Here is a 20,750-nt window from a genome sequence, read left to right as displayed (position 1 = left end):
TACCTGTTCAATTCATAACCCAGTCAATCTATATGAGGGTTTGAGACGACAGATCACTCTAAACAACAATGAAGACAAAGAATAGTCACTGAGAACCCTCAATTAAAATCTATATAATAATAAGCATACTATTGTGAATCCTTCCTGATACATCTTGCAGTGTGTTTGTTGTCTTGATGTCTTGGTGTTGTAAGGTAGCATTCATTTACATGCAAGTGCCCCGATACTGTAATCTAACGAACACTGACCAATGCTTTATACCTAACTTATATGGTGGCCGGTTAGTACAGCCTCTTCGAGTTACCTATTGGAAAACCCATTCTACGGCTCATATTCTGGTATTCGTGATTGGTAGATATAGAAATGTTGAAAGGAATGTAGAAGTGGCGAAATCTCTAAAACTGAAGATAACATGTGTTTCGTCCAACATTTTCAGGTAAAGGAGAAAATATATCAAAATCATTTTGGGTAAAGCCATTTTTTTTCAAGGGTATTGGACTGCTAAATAGAGTATGTAAGAGTCGTACTATAGATTTACTTCTAACGTTTTACGAATTGTACTTTATCATAATAATGTGCTGTTTCCATTGTCCACCAGATAGGATGTTATAATTGTAACTGCTATCTTTATTAAATGAATCATATAAGGCGACTACGCTTGAGATCTTATATTTGTTTTCTTTCCAAAGTCTCCCCTGACACTGACTTTCGTTTGGCCTCAAGATAATGCGAGGAATACTCGTGGTTCTGTCCTCTGGTCGACACACGTCATTATAGTCCATTAAAATGTAGTTTCTACTCCTATGTGGTGCTTAGCATAAAGGGAGCGATATAACTGGTTCGCCCCATTAACAATGTAATACGATAGGGTGGGGTGTTTTTATTCGGTGTCTTCGGTGGCAAGCTTCGGTGAGGTAACACTATAAAAAGGGCACTAGTTCTCATTTTAAAGAGTCACGACACGGACATACTGCAGTGTCATAGAAATTCAACAATGTGCATGTACTTCTGGAGTCACCCAATGTTCGGTTACCGCCAGTTATTCCTATTTTAGGTCAACGGTGTGCCAGTAAGTCCAGATTCCAGTTTCCGTCTTTGGAAAAGATGTCATTATTAATCTAGTAAAAAACCTCTTCTACTTAAAATTTCAATATTATCTCGAAAAGTCATCTACTGGCACATTAACAGGAAAATGTCATTTTAGATAGGTAGTGATTTATCAGCTCCAACACTTAGACGAAGTTTCTGGAGAGTAATATCCAGTCTTATGTAAAATGGCACACCAACATGCAAATAAATATATAAAAATAAACTTATAATCTTTGTTTTGTCAACAAGGCGTTAGTTCATCACTATAATATGCTTGTAGTGTAACATTATCGCCACTAAAACATCCTTGTGGTGTACGAGATCCCTACGCCAACACCGACGTGCGATAGATAGATATGCTACAGAAAAGGCAGCCTAACACGTGTCATCTCTTATAGACTCAAGGTCCGTTACTGGGGATTGGCTGTCTTTTGTTCTGTTTGTTTTATTTAAGTATTTTATATGAGTTACCGGTGAAGAAGAGTTCATTAACTAGTGAATGTGTATAAAGATGATTGGAAGGCTTTTTTCATTAGGTAGGGGGAGTAAGAACACCAGCTTTACTCTCTAACCTCTTATGTCATTAGGTAGGGGGAGTAAGAACACCAGCTTTACTCTCTAACCTCTTATGTCATTAGGTAGGGGGAGTAAGAACACCAGCTTTACTCTCTAACCTCTTATGTCATTAGGTAGGGGGAGTAAGAACACCAGCTTTACTCTCTAACCTCTTATGTCATTAGGTAGGGGGAGTAAGAACACCAGCTTTACTAGGTAGGGGGAGTAAGAACACCAGCTTTACTCTCTAACCTCTTATGTCATTAGGTAGGGGGAGTAAGAACACCAGCTTTACTCTCTAACCTCTTATGTCATTAGGTAGGGGGAGTAAGAACACCAGCTTTACTCTCTAACCTCTTATGTCATTAGGTAGGGGGAGTAAGAACACCAGCTTTACTCTCTAACCTCTTATGTCATTAGGTAGGGGGAGTAAGAACACCAGCTTTACTCTCTAACCTCTTATGTCATTAGGTAGGGGGAGTAGGAACACCAGCTTTACTCTCTAACCTCTTATGTCATTAGGTAGGGGGAGTAAGAACACCAGCTTTACTCTCTAACCTCTTATGTCATTAGGTAGGGGGAGTAAGAACACCAGCTTTACTCTCTAACCTCTTATGTCATTAGGTAGGGGGAGTAGGAACACCAGCTTTACTCTCTAACCTCTTATGAAGTTAGTATACGTCTAACTTTTGAATGAGAAATAATCAATATTTAGAGGGTGCTTTGCGCCCATTATATAAGGGACTGGGATCATTCAACGAGACATATCAACTTAGTTTTATGTATTCTCTGGTGTCTTTCAGGGAGCATCAGACAGTCTTGTGTGTCTGTGAGGGACCATCAGACAGTCTTGTGTGTCTGAGGGAACATCAGACACTATTGGGTGTCTTTGAGGGAACATCAGACAGTCTTGTGTGTCTTTCAGGGAACATCAGACAGTCTTTTGTGTCTGTGAAGGAACATCAGACAGTCTTGTGTGTCTGTGAGGGAACGTCGGACACTATTGGGTGTCTTTGAGGGATTATGAGACAATATATGGTGTTTTTGAGAGAATATCAGGCATTTTTGGGTTTCTCTCATGGAACATCAGACACTATTGGGTGTCTTTGAGGGAACATCAGGGGACATTTTTGGGTTTCTGTCATGGACCAACCGACACTCTGACCGTTTTAAGACACGTCCTGCCAATAGACAAGTTCATTTAAGGACATCCAACAAATATCTTATCTGCTTGCATACTTCTTCTAGTTCGGATGAATTAGCAAGTTCTACTAGGAACAAACGATTTAGTATATTGTGTAATATTTAACAGACTTGTTGACCCGATCTTTTCCCTGTGATGATTTTCTGTCCGTGTGGTTGCTGATTCGATATAAGGCATGAACCGGGAAAACCAAATCAGAGTTTACTTTCAAAGCGATATATCAAACGGGCTATATAGGTCGTAACTCATTTTTCACTGACTAGCCTGTAGAAGACCGGCCATGTTGTTTTCCCAGAAATCGATAGAATTACATTAACGGTTTGGAATCTTGTTATTCAATGTAAAACACACGGGATGATTTGATTATGATTTAATCAGAGATGAGAGAGACATTATAGTTATAAATGATAGAGAACCTCGTCCAAACACCGACCGTTACTCTGCCTCAATATTGGCACCGGAAGTGTAGCGAAAGCATGTTTTGATTGCGATATTTCAAACAATTAGCTGTACGATCAGCTGACAGCAGTGTCGGTATGACCCCTTTTTGCTGACGTCACCGGACGAGCAATTGCTAATTGCATTCGACGTTTTGACAGCATGTTTAGGAATGATTGGCCACGGAAACCAAGCGGTTAAAGTATCCAACATCTTGTTTTTACTCTGCCTCAAGGTCGCAGGTTCGATGACTATATGAAGCTGTTACCATTAATGCACCGTGCGTAGGTCGGTGGTTTGTTTGTTTGATTAAATCTATTAACAGCCGGGATCATGTAAGAACTGCTTCCCTTGTATACGATGTGTTGCGCTTATGAAGTGTGGACGTTTGTTATAGAAGGCGGCGGTATTTTGTCTTCTTGTATAATGGAACTCTTGACCTTTTTATAGCGCTATATCACTGAAGCATTTATAGTGCTATATCATTGAAACATGCCGCCAAAGAGTGGTCTTTCCCTGATCATCCAGCTTTACTCCATAACCAAATCACGACCGTTTTCTGTCTAGATGTTGTCACACATCAAACTGTGGTGTACTTTCTAAGATTTACCGTAATGTTTACATGTTTGTTTGGCACAGCTGGAATCCTACCCAATTCTTAGACATGTATTTATATATGAGAGGCTTTGTTTGTGATTATATTTCCGTATTATTACTTGGGGCAGATAGAAATAGTTGTAGCGTGTTACAAACTCGTTAAGTTTTATTAAGAATTAAGGCTCGGAATAAGAGATCTGATACATAGTATCTAAATATAAACAGAGAATTACTCCCGATTTTCATTTAAACCACATGTTTCTCAAACAGATATCATATAGCCATTAGCAAGGCAATTTAGTGGTAAAATAAAGAATTCCGATTTTAAAGCAATTAAGACTGAAGATTACCGAACGTCTTAAACACAAATATATATCAACGTACATCGGGGTTATAATTATCTTGTGTGGTTGTTACCCGATAAACAGACAAAACGCAAGTGTTACCCAAACTATACAAAACGTCTTTGAATCAAAGTTTTCCAAAACTCATTAAAGGTGTACTTACAGTTCGACTCGTGGACAAACCTAAATATAGCCACCGTTTATTTGAAACCTTTGAATAAACGCAGGTATGTTAGTTACATTCATGTTGTTCCAAATACAAGTTGCGTTATACAACATAAAAAAACTCAAAGATTTTTGTACCTAAACTAAAAACAAATGTTCATTTACCCAAATTTCGAAATAAATGTTACCCAAGTTATGGATGTTGCCCAAATCCAAATTACAAATACAAGTTTCCCAAATTACGAAATTTAATGACACCCAGATAACAATTAAATGATACCCAAATTACAAATTAATGATATCTTAATTACGAATGTTATCCAAATTATAAATAAATGTTACCCAAATTACAAATAAATGTTTCCCAAATTACAAATAAATGTTACCCAAATTACAAATAATTGTTATCCAAATTACAAATAAATGTTATCCAAATTACAAATAATTGTTACCCAAATTACAAATAAATGTTTCCCAAATTACTAATAAATGTTACCCAAATTACAAATAAATGTTACCCAATGTCAACACATGTTATGTGATAAAAATTGTGTTGGAATGGGTGCTTCCCTAACTCTTTATAAATCTTAATAAATCTACAAATGGTATATGAATATTGTTTATACGTGTAAAAATAAATGTTCAAGCGGTTGATCCAGAGAACTATCTTTCCAAGGCTGGAGTTGCAAAATCCGCAAAAGCTCCAATTCCTTTTAAATTTTCCAGTCTTAAAGGTCAAGGTTTGAAAAGGCATAAAGGGCCTGAAATGATATATTCTAATAATATGTATGTAAAATTATATGTATAAAATGTGCATACATTATGAAAATTTGAAAGTTTTAACAATTTTGGCCTTTTTTGCTACGTTTTTTTTTCAAGAAACTATAGAGCGCATCCTTGAACAAACTAAGTGTTTACTGAGAATGTGTATGTACTTCAAATACATCTTTAGGAGAAATATAAAGTTTGTTCAAGGATGCGCTCTATGGTTTCTATAATGAAAACATAGCAAAAACTGACCAAAATTGTCAAAATTAAAACTTGTCATTATTTTGTACCCTTTATAATGAAATTTACTAATTAGTTTGACTGTAAATTGAAATATTCAAAATTGGTCATAGATACTACAAAACAACAAATTTTGATAGAATTTTATAAAGTAATACATCAGCATTAACATTAGTTTATTTTTAGTATTACTTTTCCCTTAACAATACAATAAAGCCTAACGACTAGATATGCTCTTGGGTTAAACAAACAGTTTCTTTTTTAATATCAGAAATCAATTAATAATTGGAAAAACATGTATTTTCATTGAGCAACTAATTCAAAAGATTATCTTTCCCTCTCTTGTAGATCGAAAACTTTTTGAAATCGAATTAAAAAAAGATTGCAGAGCTAAACGAAATTGAATTGATGTTTAAATGAAATATGTTTAAACTAAAAGGAATTACAGTAAGGCTACAACCTTAATTTTGACCCAAGTAGGGGCCTTGATTTCAAAATAATGGCAACAAAGTATTTCAAAACTATTCCTGTTTTATTTAGCATACCTTATAACTCACATATACATATTTTCACTTATGTCTAAAATATATATTAATTTCACCCAATCAGAGTCGTCCAATTTGTTACCATGGAAACCAAGCATTTTGAAAGTTTCTCTGTTATTAAAGATGCTCCACCGCCGACAGAGCATAAATGATATTCCTCATTTGAACAATAATTAGGGTTGAATCATGTATATGTATGCCTAATTAACACAAAAAATAACATTGAATAATTTATTTCTCCTTTGGTGCATGCGCAATCATTACTTCATTCCATATAAGATATAGTGCCACGGAATTTTTTCGGGACGCAATTAATTATTTTTCATATTTTAAACTTGAAGTAAAATTAGAAGCTCAAACTTTTCAATGGTGGTAATGGTGTAAAGTAAGTAACTTTTGTAACTGAAGAAAATTACTAAACCGTCTGCTCCTGTTTTTGATAGTGAAAAAACACCATTTGTCAGCGGTGGAGCATCTTTAAGCTACTATATAGCCCTTATATACCAATTTTCATTTAATCCTGACATTATTTGAATTTCACACAATCACAGAAGCCTCCATTTTGATACCATGGGAACCAATATTTTCAAATGCGTTACCTTGATATTTAGCTGCAAAATTATTACTATACTCTTATATTCAGTTAAATCGGACTTTGAAATCTTAAACTGAAAATGTATAACTAGATATACTTACAAATTGCTACCTGCGCTCACTATATTCAAGTCACCTAAGATTTTTTCCGGGATTTTAATTTCGAAACCTATTTCCACATATATACAAAATGTCCTGAAGAGTATTTTTAATGCAGAATTAAAACAAGGACACACCCTTTAACGGAGTGAATGAGATGACAAGAGCAATCTTTAGTTTTCTTTTTTTCAAAAGTGTAAAAATAAATTCGAAAAAATATATCATTTTCAATAAAAAAATCTGTTTAAGAAATGGCTCAAACATAAAGTATACGATCTACTTAAAAGATTTATGAAAAAAAAATGTAGAATATTTAGCAAAGGATGACCTATTTTGGCAAATGAATACGAATATTTTAGGCACTTTGAGGCAAAAAGAAAAAGTAATGTCATCTTAAAGGGACAACTAATAGCATTTTCGATACGCAAAGTTGAATGGCAGAATTTTTAACATTAGCATGAACACCGCCTTTAAAAGATTTCCATACGTGTAAACATTAAGGAAAATAGTGGAAAGCCATGAATTGTTATTGTAGATTTGGCATTGACTGCTTGGCTACCTTGTTCAAAGACTAATGAACACCAATACTTAAAATTAATGCTTAAACTGCGCAATTTAATTACTTTATACAAAGACAAAAGGTTGTTCACACTCAAAACAAGTTATAAAATTACAATTATGTAGCTCACTATTAATATATGTTTCCATAAAGGTAAAACATTAAAACATTGATATTATCTAATCTGAATGATTATACTTTTTAATATACCAAAGTTATATTTAAGAATATCAAAAAAGGGAAAGTGGATGACCCAAATTATTATAGAGGTATTTCACTATTAAGTTGTTTAAGAAAATTATTAACGGAATATTGAATCAAAGATTACTGAAATTGAATAATGAATATGATAAAATAACTGATGCACAATTTGGATTTAAACCAGGTTTATCCACAGTTGATGCCATATTCACCTTGCAAACAATAATCAACAAAACACTTAAAGCGAAAAAAAGACGGTATTGTTGTTTCGTGGATTACACGAAAGTCTTTGATTTAATTGAAAGGAGTTGTTTGTGGTCTATACTTTTAAAGCTTGGAATACAAGGGAAAATGGTCAATATTATTCAGTCATTGTATAAAAATGTGAAATCGTGCATCAAATTGAATGGCGTATTATTAGAATACTACCCAGATCAGAGCGGTTTGTTCCAGGAGATATACTTTCACCGATTCTATATAGTTTTTATGTAAATGAACTCGAAATGAAATTTATTTCAGAAAAATTCTCTATTAATAGAAATATGTCTCTTAAACTTGTTTTTACTCATGTATGCAGATGGTACTGTATTGTTAGCTGAAACCCCAGAAGCATTACAAAAACAACTACATGCTTTATATGTATATAATCTTGAATGAAAACTAAATCTAAATGCTTCCAAAACCAAAATAGTTATTTTTCGAAATAATGGAAATATCACAGAGAATTGAGAATTGGACATATGACAATCGTGTTATAGAGATAGTAAACCAATTTAGTTATTCAGGTATATTGATGAATTTTAATATCACACAAAAACACATTGCTAATCAAGGGAGAAAAGCTCTATTCGCTGTCACCAGTAAATTTCAGAAACATTATTTTAATATAAGCACACGATGTTCAGTATATGATACATATGTCAACTGCATACTTGAATATGGAAACGAGATATGGGGTTCGAGATTAGGGTTTTCACCATATATTGAAAAACTTCATTCATGTTTTTGAAAACGCTCGCTAGAAGTTAAAAGAAATGCCTGTAATGATTTTGTTTATCATGAGCTTGGTAGAGAACCACGTGGCGTAATATGAAAAGAAAATTAGATATCATGAAATATTGGTTAGAATTAAAGGAATCTTAAAACTGTATTTTGAACACATGCTTTGAAGAGCGATTAGCCATGAATGTGAATGACGACTGGACTAATAATATCAAAACTGAACAGGATAAACTCGGTCTCTTGTTTGTTTGTTTGTTTGATTAATTAACGTCCTATTAACAGTTATGGTCATGTAAGGACGGTCTCCCATGTATGCGGTTTGTTGCGTGTATGTTGTACAAGGTGCTTGTTTTGGGAGACTGCGGTATATTCATGTTGAGTGGAACTGTTACCCTTTTTATAGTGCTATATCACTGAAGTATGCCGCCGAAGACACCAAGCAACACACCCCACCCGGTCCCATTATACTGACAACGGGAGAACCAGTCGTCCCACTCCCGGTAAGCTGGGCGCTAAGCAGGAGCAGAAACTACCACTTTTATAGACTTTGGTGTGTCTCGGCCAGGGGACAGAACCAAGAGCCTTCCTCACAAGGGCGAACGCTCAACTCAAGGCCAAAAGTGAGGCGGTGCCAAGGGAGGCATTAGGAAAGATAAAGTCAGTTAGGAAGAAGAGAAAAGATAAGATCCTAAATTTAGTCGCATTTTACGTTCATGCAATAGGGGCAGCAGGTACAATTCTATCGCCCTACCTGCAGGGCCTAAACTCGGTCTCATTTACATTTGAAATACCAATACATTAAATGGTAATGAATATAAAATTATAGAATATCGTTTGAAAGATTTTTATTCACAAGAAATGAGTTCAAAAATTATCAAATCTTCAAAAGGTTATTTATACAAACACAGCATAGACACTTTCTGTATGAAATACTATTTATTAAAACCAACTGATAATTTATATAAAAGATCTATAGCAAGAATCAAAATGTTGTCATATAATTTAAAAATTGAAGATGGTCAATATCATAATATAGAAAGGCGAAAGAGAAAATGTGAATACTATAGATGTAATGATATTGAAGATGAATTTCATTTTATAATGCAATGTCCATTTTATGTAGAAATCAGACAAAAATATATAAAAATGGTATTATTTCAAATCTCCCAGTGTTTTCAAACTTGTGCAAATATTAAGCGTAAACAATGTTAAAGAATTAAACAATCTTGGAAAATACATACATCATGAATTTAAGAAAAGAAATTTAGATCCTATTTAATTATTTTAGAATGGCAAACGTGTGCATACGTCTTGTATCTATATTTATATATGCTTACTTGTATTGTTTAAGCATTAACTTGAATAGATTTTTTATGTTATGGAGATATAACACAAAAATCTGAATGTACTCTAAATAAACCGCGAAGCAGTTTATGATGAGAGTACACTCAGATTTTTGTTATCTCTATAACATAAAAATCTATTCAAATTAATTCTTATAATTCAATTTCCTACAGATAATTTCTTCAATATTCAAAACTCATTTTGGGACTCTTTTGTCTATGAAATCATTACGCTGTCATCTCATCCAATCAGAAGCAATGATACAAACGCCATTTTTTTCCTTTATGGGCTGATAAAGTAAAATTTTAAGCCAATGAAAATGCTCGTAACAAGCAAATTTGTGGTCAAAATTACAATTAGAAAAATAGTTTCATTATGCAGAGTTTAATATATAATAATTGTATTATATATTGTAACCATGTATGTATGTATGTTTGGTTATGGGCCGTAAGGCCCGCGGAATAACTTGAATAGGAATGATTAAAACATTAATAACGTTACCAAAGCTTAACTTCTAAACGGATTAATTGCGGACGACATTAAAACAAAATATTTTTTATTTGACAAATGATACATAAACCAGAATTTGGATAGTATAAGCTTTTTTGATGGAATGCACCAAACACGTATAGGCCTTGTTCCAAGATCTTAGTTAAATAAGTTAACAGTTAAAAGATTATCATATCAAAATTGAAAACAAAAATGTACAAGAAGTATATGTTGGAGATTATCACACTAGTTACCTAACGTAGTGTAACGCTACCATATGGTATTGCTGTGTTGTAGGCGAATAATGCAGCATGGTTCATTGAATGACATAATTTACTTAAGCTACAATAGGCTGGCTTATGTTGGCAACTAACTTACATATGCTTGTTCAGTAGAGGAATTATCTTCATTACAGCGATAACATACTGTAACACTCAATTACAAGTGAAAGAAAAATGTAACTGTTTTGTAAACGAATAAATAATCATACATAATCATAGATGTATTTATCAAGTGCGCGTTTCTTAATGAAAAGGTATGTGGTCAACACTGATTTTCTTTCGTGAGTTATGCGATATGTCAATGTGTCGAAAAATGTTGTTTTGTATACAGATTTAGGTGGTTTCGTATTTGTGCCAAAATTAAAATGGCATTAGAGGTATCTTAATGTACTTTCAGGGATTCTAATTGATTCTAAATGTCTAGGCTATCTCACAAGATACATCATGATGTCAATTAGAATTTATGTTTACTCCCGCGAGAGTTCAAGGACGAGTTCGATTCGTCATGATAAATGGCTCGCCATCTTACCGGAAGTTCGCTATCTGAAAAAAATGTTGTATAGAAGCACACGATACTTCTACAATTGATATTAATTCAGAATTCTATTCCTTTGCTTTATAAACATTACAACACTAATTGGAGACGTGAGGTTTGCTTCGATAAATATTGGATAGCAGATGATAACTGTTAGTATAACTATAAGGTATATGATAGTTATTCCACCAATTCTGCCATGCATAGTTTATTTTAAAGTTTACGAGCTCTATTTGATGGAATCTGTCGGTTCTGCTCTATCAGTCAGACCCTCGCGAGATTTTGGCTTTACGTTTTATTGAATGTAATACAATATGAGACTGTCTGTAACTATCTCTGAAACAGGGATTTAGAACGTATGATAGCCCTTACGACTGTCAGCTGCCTAACACTGCAAGTTCATATCATTCATCTCATCAACATGGTAATATTCTACAATTCTGAAAAATATACATTCTAAATATTTTCATAAATGTCAGTCCATTTTTGCATTTTGACTTGTAAGCTTTGTGATTATTCACAGTACAACCAAATCCAAGATGGCGGAGATTACATGTACTATTTTGACTTTATAACTCACTGAGGGTATGTACATGTCGCTTAAAGATGCTCCACCGCTGACAATTGGTATTTTTTCGTTATCAAAAACAGGGGCAAAGGATTTAGTATTTTTCTTCAGTTACAAAAGTTACTTACTTTACACCATTACCACATTTCACTTCAAATTAAAAATATGAAAAATAATTAATTGCATCCCGAAAAAAATCCGTTGCACTATATCCTATATGGAATGAAGTACTGATTGTGCATGCACCAAAGTCAAAATAAATTATTTTATATTACTTTTTGTGTTAATTAGACATATATATATATATATATATATATATATATATATATATATATATACATGATTAAACACCAATTATTGTTCAAATGATGAATGCTATTTATACTCTGTCGGCAGTGGAGCATCTTTAAGACAACTTATATATCAACTGGGTATCCATCATAAGAATCGAGGAGTTCAACAACGTTGTATGCAATGTACATGTACTTGATAATGTGGTTTCTGGATAAAGGCAGAAAGCCTCTTCATAACATCGTACATAACTAACGTAATCAAGATTCAAATCCCTTAAACTATAGACATATCTGCCCTGTTAATATTAACTGTCATATTTTGTCGAATTTATAGTAAATAAATCAATGAAACGACAATTTACATATTGATGCAAAGAAATTATATGGTGTCATAGCTGTTTATTGATATTATTGGATTATGCTTTAATATATTAAACATTGTCTGTAGGCTATTTAAGGATTGTGTTGTGTCTCCTTGTAATAATGAACGTATTGCTCTCTTATAGAGATATCACTGAAGCATGTCACCAAAGTCACCAAGCACATCCTAGCCGGTCACATTGTACTGAAAACGGGCAAAGCAGTCGTCTTACTCTGTTTATGCTGAACGCTATGCAGGAGCAGAAAATACCACTATATAAATTTTGGCTCATCTCGGCCAAGGCAGAACCTAGAACCTTTTCACAGAGTCAAGCGCCCAACTTAGTGAGGCGGCTTCCACAAACGTGGTTTATTTCAGCGATGACTCAATTTTGGATTTTTTTTTCTTTTCACCTTTAATGTCAACGAGATTGGTCTTCATTGACTTTCGTCCTAATACTGTCATGAAAGAAAGTTATCAATATTTCAGATATCCTAACTGATAGACCCAATATAACGACCACGTACCTGTTATAGAAAAACATGATCTGATGTATTTGGCCATTACACACCATTACCTCAACCCTTGTTCCATGCCGATTCCAGTTTCTGTGTGTAAAACAACCGTGGCTATGTTTAACAATTCCTCCGGCTCATTTAAACTGAATAGCTTCTCAAGATGCCACTAGTTTTTTACAAACCAATTTTTGTTTGTGTCTGTGTTATGCGGTGCTTATTCAAAAATAATGAATGTATTTGAAGAGCAGGTCTCGAAAGATCCGATTCAATTAGTCCATACAAATGATGAAAACTGTGTATATTATTGTTGCACACAAAAAATCACTCATGTGGAAAACGGCATTAAGTTTGTTTATTCGAATGTTGGGAGCGGCACAAGAAATTATATCATGCTTGCGATTTTTTCTACCAAGGTGCATTTGATTGATTAAATGAACGTCTTATTAACAGCAGTCATTTAAGGACTTCCTCCCATGTATGTTGTGTATTGAGTGTGTTGGATTGCGGCTTTTTGGGTTGTGTCTTCTTGTAATGCAGGTACTTTTGCCTTTTTTGTAGCGATATCCACTGAATACACCAAGCAAGCCACCTCGCCCGGTCACATTATATTGACAACAGATAAACCAGTCGTCCCAGTACCTTTATGTTGAGCGCTAAGCAGGAGCAGAAACTAACTTTTATAGACTATGGTGTGTCTAGGCCAGGGGACAACCCCGGTGTCGAATGCTTAACCGAAGGCCAAAAGTAAGGCGGTGTCAAATGAAACGTTAGGAAGAAGAATAAAATGTATCCTTAATTAAGTCACATCTTTCGATCATGTTATAGTGGAAGCAGGGGAAAATGCCAACGCCCTACCTACAGGGCAGCCCTTATGTCAGTGTATATTAGTATGAATCGTACAAAAACAAGTGCACTTTCTCTTCATCGTCACAGAACCGACTAAATGTCTAACTGTTCCATTTCAGGGGAGGGAAAACTAAGAGGAAAAACTAAGAGGAAAACTATCTTCTACGAACAATTCCTGAAACTGTCCCATGTTGGTTAGAACTCTTGACCCAGAGGTGGAGGGAATGCTAGAGGTAGAATTTAGCAACAATTCAGCCATCCATCCCCCGATGGTAATGAACAAGTTAATTTCCCTTCATAATAGGTGTATATCTATTTGTAATTATTTCACCGTTTGTATGGAATGATGTCATCTAAAATAATCATAAAATATCAATTATTAATGACAAATTATAATTGGATGAATTAAAACACTTACTAAAGGGTAAATCGTTTGTTTCTCACGGTTAATTTACTTCCACGGACAATTGACAAGTCATACTAATAAACATGTGTACGCACCACTTCACACGAGATGTAATTATACATATTAAACTATTCCCCAGAAAACGAGTGATGTTTTCACGTGTCAAATGGTATTGCTACATTAATATTGTACCCATCAAATAATGGTGAGTATAGCGTGTTTTCGGTAATGATATTGATACGAGTGAGGGGCATTACGGTAGGACAGATGTAGAGAGGTGGGAGTCACTATACTGTCTGACTTTTGATGTCTGCAATATTGATCCACAGGTTGATTACCAAATGAAATAGACATCATTCATGGTTGTTAATTACCATGTGTGACGTGGATGTTTTACTCAAAGCATTCACTCATGACAACAAACAAAATCTCTATTCAATTGAAATGTAATTGTTGAAATGTGTTTTGTATATGTTGCTAGACCCTCCCGGTGTGTTTACCTTTAAGACCGTCGAATGGGGCCCGCTGTATGTTTCCATAGTTGTAGGAGAGGCTTTGATTCCGGTGTAATTAAAACGACTTGTGCATTATAACGCTAACAGCGGGCTATCACCGCTAAGTGTGGGAACGTTATAGACTTTTGTTATTACTTATTTATATAATTTGAAAACTTATTAAATTGTTAAAAGTTATGGGTGTAAATACCATTCTTACAGCCAGCTAGTACAGACGAAACCCCTACATTATTGGCCATGATGTGGGAAGGTCATATCTGAAGATAGTGTGCGAGACGCACGGCCAACTCCCAATAACTGGTCATACCTTCATACTGGAAACTGAGGTGAGTAATCACATTTTATCTTTTGAACAACATTTCTCTTATGCATGTTAGTGTTTCTGTCTTAATTTAACAAATTATACCGTTTTACCTTTAATTGTCATTAACATCAAGTTTTCAATATGATATGCCAGAATGAAATGGTTCATCCTCGATGTGACATGTCGTTACCGGTAATTAAAGTGACCCGTCTAAATCAGCAAAATCATTTGAAGACGAAGGTACTTTTTCGGTCATTGTATTAGATATAAACAGGCTCTTTGCCTGGCACGGCAGGTGAAACACAGTTTGTAATAAGATAATAAACTCACCGAGCCATTCTTAACAAATGTGTTTTTAATGGTTGGAAATAAGTAGGGTATCATCTGGCAAAAGATAATTTGCCTACCAATCCGACGCAGTAGAAAACACCACTTGCCTCCGAAAAGGAAAATTTTCCCTAAAGACCTTGGTTGTTCGTTGGGATGTGGCACCAGCGATAGGTGCAAAGTCCGATGAATTTAAAACAGGGTAAAACCTATTGTGTAATTCATTGTAATTAAATGTTGTGTTACATGAACGAATAACAGAAATGAGAAACCAGCAGCTAAATTCAAAACACAATTTAATTATATATACAATATTATACAGAGATGGTTTACAATATCTTAAGTAATTGGTGGTGGTACAAGAGTAATACGATGATTTAAAGTGTTACTTATCTGTATGCGAATGCCCTGGTATAATCCTTGATCCTTCTAGGTTTCAAATTAACAATAATCACAAATCCACGAGGAAAATGAATGTCCACAGATGATTTGTTCCAAGTAATATGAATAAATCCACACAAAGTGTTGTAATAATCCACAGATAAAGTCAAAATAGCTCTCCCAATAGAATCTTATATGGCGCTGTACAATTCTTGATATGTCTAATTACAGGTCTCATTACCGTTCTGATTAGCCTTGGACAGTTGGAGTATATATAGCTAAACCCTAATTCAAGAATATTTGAGAACTTTCTACTTCTAGAAATATCTAACTAAAAACAGTAAACAAATACCGGTAAAGACACAGAACTTTCTGGAAATAGATCAATCTAGATCCCTACTTATAATCAACATGTATACAAACAAGTATGTTTATACATGATATTATTCTAGAAAGTTCTATAACCTAAATTAATGATATGACCTTTATAGGATGTATCAATAATAAAGCTATAGAAGTTATCTCCCTTATCTAATAACTACATGTATTTAGTGTCATACATAACAGTTGGGTGCCGTTTGTTTTGTTCATTGTGGTCGACTCGGACTTGGACGGTTAGTAATAGGGTGTCGTAAAATTTTAACGACCCGAAAATACCGTCACCGATCATGACAGGGCAAAGGTAAGGCGATGATAGCAGGTGTTAGACAAGGCAAAGGTTAGGCGTTGATAGCAGGTGTTAGACAGGACAATGGTAAGGTGTTGATAGCAGGTGTTAGACAGGGCAAAGGTTAGGCGATGATAACAGGTGTTAGACAGGGCAAAGGCTAGGCGATGATAGCAGGTGTTAGACAGGGCAAAGGTTAGGCGATGATAGCAGGTGTTAGACAGGGCAAAGGCTAGGCGATGATAGCAGGTGTTAGACAGGGCAAAGGCTAGGCGATGATAGCAGGTGTTAGACAGGACAAAGGCTAGGCGATGATAGCAGGTGTTAGACAGGGCAAAGGTTAGGCGATGATAACAGGTGTTAGACAGGGCAAAGGCTAGGCGATGATAGCAGGTGTTAGACAGGGCAAAGGTTAGGCGATGATAGCAGGTGTAAGACAGGGCAAGGGTTAGGCGATGATAGCAGGTGTTAGACAGGGCAAGGGTTAGGCGATGATAACAGGTGTTAGATAGGGCAAAGGCTAGGCGATGATAGCAGGTATTAGATAGGACAAGGGTTAGGCGATGATAGCCGGTGTAAAACAGGGCAAAGGTAAAGCGATGATAGCAGGTGTTAGACAGGACAAGGGTTAGGCGATGATAGCAGGTGTTAGACAGGGCAAAGGTTAGGCGATGATAGCAGGTGTTAGACAGGGCAAAGGTTAGGCGATGATGGCAGGTGTTAGACAGGTCAAAGGTTAGGCGATGATAGCAGGTGTTAGACAGGGCAAGGGTTATGCGATGATAGCAGGTGTTAGACAGGTCAAAGGTTATGCGATGATAGCAGGTGTTAGACAGGTCAAAGGTTATGCGATGATAGCAGGTGTTAGACAGGGCAAAGGTAAGGTGATAATAGCAGGTGTTAGACAGGGCAAAGGCTAGGCGATGATAGCAGGTGTTAGACAGGGCAAGGGTTAGGCGATGATAGCAGGTATTAGATAGGACAAGGGTTAGGCGATGATGGCAGGTGTTAGACAGGGCAAGGGTTAGGCGATGATAGCAGGTATTAGGTAGGACAAGGGTTAGGCGATGATAGCAGGTGTTAGACAGGGCGAAGGTTAGGCGATGATAGCAGGTGTTAGACAGGGCAAGGGTTATGCGATGATAGCAGGTGTTAGACAGGGCAAGGGTTATGCGATGATAGCAGGTGTTAGACAGGTCAAAGATTATGCGATGATAGCAGGTGTTAGACAGGGCAAGGGTTAGGCGATGATAGCAGGTATTAGATAGGACAAGGGTTAGGCGATGATGGCAGGTGTTAGACAGGGCAAGGGTTAGGCGATGATAGCAGGTATTAGGTAGGACAAGGGTTAGGCGATGATGGCAGGTGTTAGACAGGTCAAAGGTTAGGCGATGATAGCAGGTGTTAGACAGGGCAAGGGTTATGCGATGATAGCAGGTGTTAGACAGGTCAAAGATTATGCGATGATAGCAGGTGTTAGACAGGTCAAAGGTTATGCGATGATAGCAGGTGTTAGACAGGGCAAAGGTAAGGTGATAATAGCAGGTGTTAGACAGGGCAAAGGCTAGGCGATGATAGCAGGTGTTAGACAGGGCAAGGGTTAGGCGATGATAGCAGGTATTAGATAGGACAAGGGTTAGGCGATGATGGCAGGTGTTAGACAGGGCAAGGGTTAGGCGATGATTGCAGGTATTAGGTAGGACAAGGGTTAGGCGATGATAGCAGGTGTTAGACAGGGCGAAGGTTAGGCAATGATGGCAGGCGTTAGACAGGGCAAGTGTAAGGTGATGATGGCAGTTGTTAGACAGGGATAAGGTAAGACGATGATAGCGGGTGTTAGACAGGGCAAAGGTTAAGCGATGATAGCTGGTGTTAGACAGGGCAAAGGGTAGGCGATGATGGCAGTTGTTAGACAGGGCAAAGGTTAGGCGATGAGAGCAGGTGTTAGTGAAGGATTTCCAAACAACTGATGTAGACAAAGGTGGTAATGATAGGCAATATCAATAATTGAATGGATTAAGAAAAGATAGATGTTGGCAAGTGATATCGTATCAAAAAATAAAGGTCACCCATTCTCGTCTCAAGGTTGTTTGACATACCTTTACACTCCCATTTCCGCATTTCCAAATGCCTGATTGACGTTTGTGGGTCTCTGACTTTTAATGGCCATGCTATTCTAAGAATACGACAATTTTGGAACACGTGAACACTCGTATAAATAATAAAAGAAAGTGTAGGAGTCACATGTTCATTGACATCTCACCTTGCGCGCCCCTTACTGGGTCCGTCCATTTGGTCATAAAAACTAGACAAACGTGCTCATTATTCCTGAACGGACGCAATCCGCAATTTTATAATCTTTACTTAATTACGTGGTCACGTGATAAAAGATGTTAACACCCAAAGGAAGAGGCAGCGAGTTGTTCTTCCTTGAATAATCAACAATGGATATAACATGCAGGTTTAATTGGCCTGTAATGACGGGTTTGATTAGGATCTTCCGGAAAGATATCGGCAGACTTTGACCAGTGTTAAGACAGGAGGCAATTACCTGTCAATAATTGATGTTTGTTTTCAATTCTTCAACCTTATGTTTTGGCTGTATTGTGGCGTTCATGAATACGTGATTGTCAGTTGCCTGGACCCCAGTGTTCGTGGGATATTTACCTTGCAGGTAAGGAGCCAGGTACACTTTGTAAGTCTATGGCATGCAATATTGCATTTCACGCTCATCACAAAAAGTGGGCTGCAATGTTAGATATACAATTGGAGCTGATAGTCGGCGGTGATCAATCACTAGGTCTATTGCAGTGTTTCAATGCCGTCTCAGCTGTTACAGGGCTATAAGTGGAAAAGACTCTAGTCAACATTTACAACATATATCTGATGTTCAGTAATAGTTAAGTTAGTATACAGTTCATAGCAGATAAAAAGGCAAATATTCAAATAGCATTGCTTCGTGAAATAACAGATTTTTTAATAAAGTGATTTTTATTTTGGAGATGGAATTTGTAGAAGGACAAGAAAATAAAATAAAAATGGTTTGGGGTGGTGTTGTTGTTGAGAAAGAACGTAATCGAGTTTATTCCTAAACATGGACACACATATTAAACTGAAACCCGCTGTTTATACCAATGTATCATATTGTATTATCCATTGTTACACTTCATTATGTTAGGCTTAGATAAACAAAAAATGACGTCACCATTGCTCATTAGGCAATTACGGGGTCGAAAGTTGCAGAGAAATCATCAGAAATATAGGTGAGGTTCAATCTTTTCAAAATATGAATATCTCCTAGTAAGAATTTCTTAGCCATGACAAAAAGCAATTTCATATTGAATAAATACATCTGATATTTGTGCGTTCAGGAATTCTCTGAATGTGAAGTTTAGATTGTGATCGTTAAAATTGGAAAATTTCAAAACTGAACATAGCCTAAACATGGCCTTATGGGTTGGTTCCATTTATCTTAGTTTGAACTTATTAACCTCAGTTATCCAGAAATTAATCATGTATTCTTGACTTTAACTCCATGAGTTGGGACTATATCGAACATTGCTCACTCAATGACACGGGGACATGTTGTGTATTGTTAACCTACTGATCCGGATCATACCGTATACACTTTAACTCATAGTGTAGCGTATCGTCCTATATATTGTTTGGTGTAGAACCGTGTATCGTCCTATATATTGTTTGGTGTAGAACCGTGTATCGTCATATATATTGTTTGGTGTAAGAACCGTGTATCGTCCTATATATTGTTTGGTGTAGAACCGTGTATCGTCCAATACATTGTTTGGTGTAGAACCGTGTATCGTCCTATATATTGTTTGGTGTAGGACCGTGTATCGTCCTATATATTGTTTGGTGTAGAACCGTGTATCGTCCTATATATTGTTTGGTGTAGGACCGTGTATCGTCCTATATATTGTTTGGTGTAGGACCGTGTATCGTCCTATATACTGTTTGGTGTAGGACCGTGTATCGTCCTATATATTGTTTGGTGTAGAACCGTGTATCGTCCTATATATTGTTTGGTGTAGAACCGTGTATCGTCCAATATATTGTTTGGTGTAGGACCGTGTATCGTCCTATATATTGTTTGGTGTAAGAACCGTGTATCGTCTTATATATTGTTTGGTGTAGAACCGTGCATCGTCCTCTATATTGTTTGGTGTAGGACCGTGTATCGTCCTATATATTGTTTGGTGTAGGACCGTGTATCGTCCTATATATTGTTTGGTGTAGGACCGTGTATCGTCCTATATATTGTTTGGTGTAGGACCGTGTATCGTCCTATATATTGTTTGGTGTAGGACCGTGTATCGTCCTATATATTGTTTGGTGTAGAACCGTGTATCGTCCTATATATTGTTTGGTGTAGGACCGTGTATCGTCCTATATATTGTTTGGTGTAGGACCGTGTATCGTCCTATATATTGTTTGGTGTAGGACCGTGTATCGTCCTATATATTGTTTGGTGTAGGACCGTGTATCGTCCTATATATT

This window comes from Argopecten irradians, chromosome 5, assembly GCF_041381155.1.
Source record: "Argopecten irradians isolate NY chromosome 5, Ai_NY, whole genome shotgun sequence".
Lineage (NCBI taxonomy): Eukaryota > Metazoa > Mollusca > Bivalvia > Pectinida > Pectinidae > Argopecten > Argopecten irradians.
The sequence above is the reverse complement of the archived record's forward strand: the minus strand, read 5'-3'. Positions refer to the sequence as shown.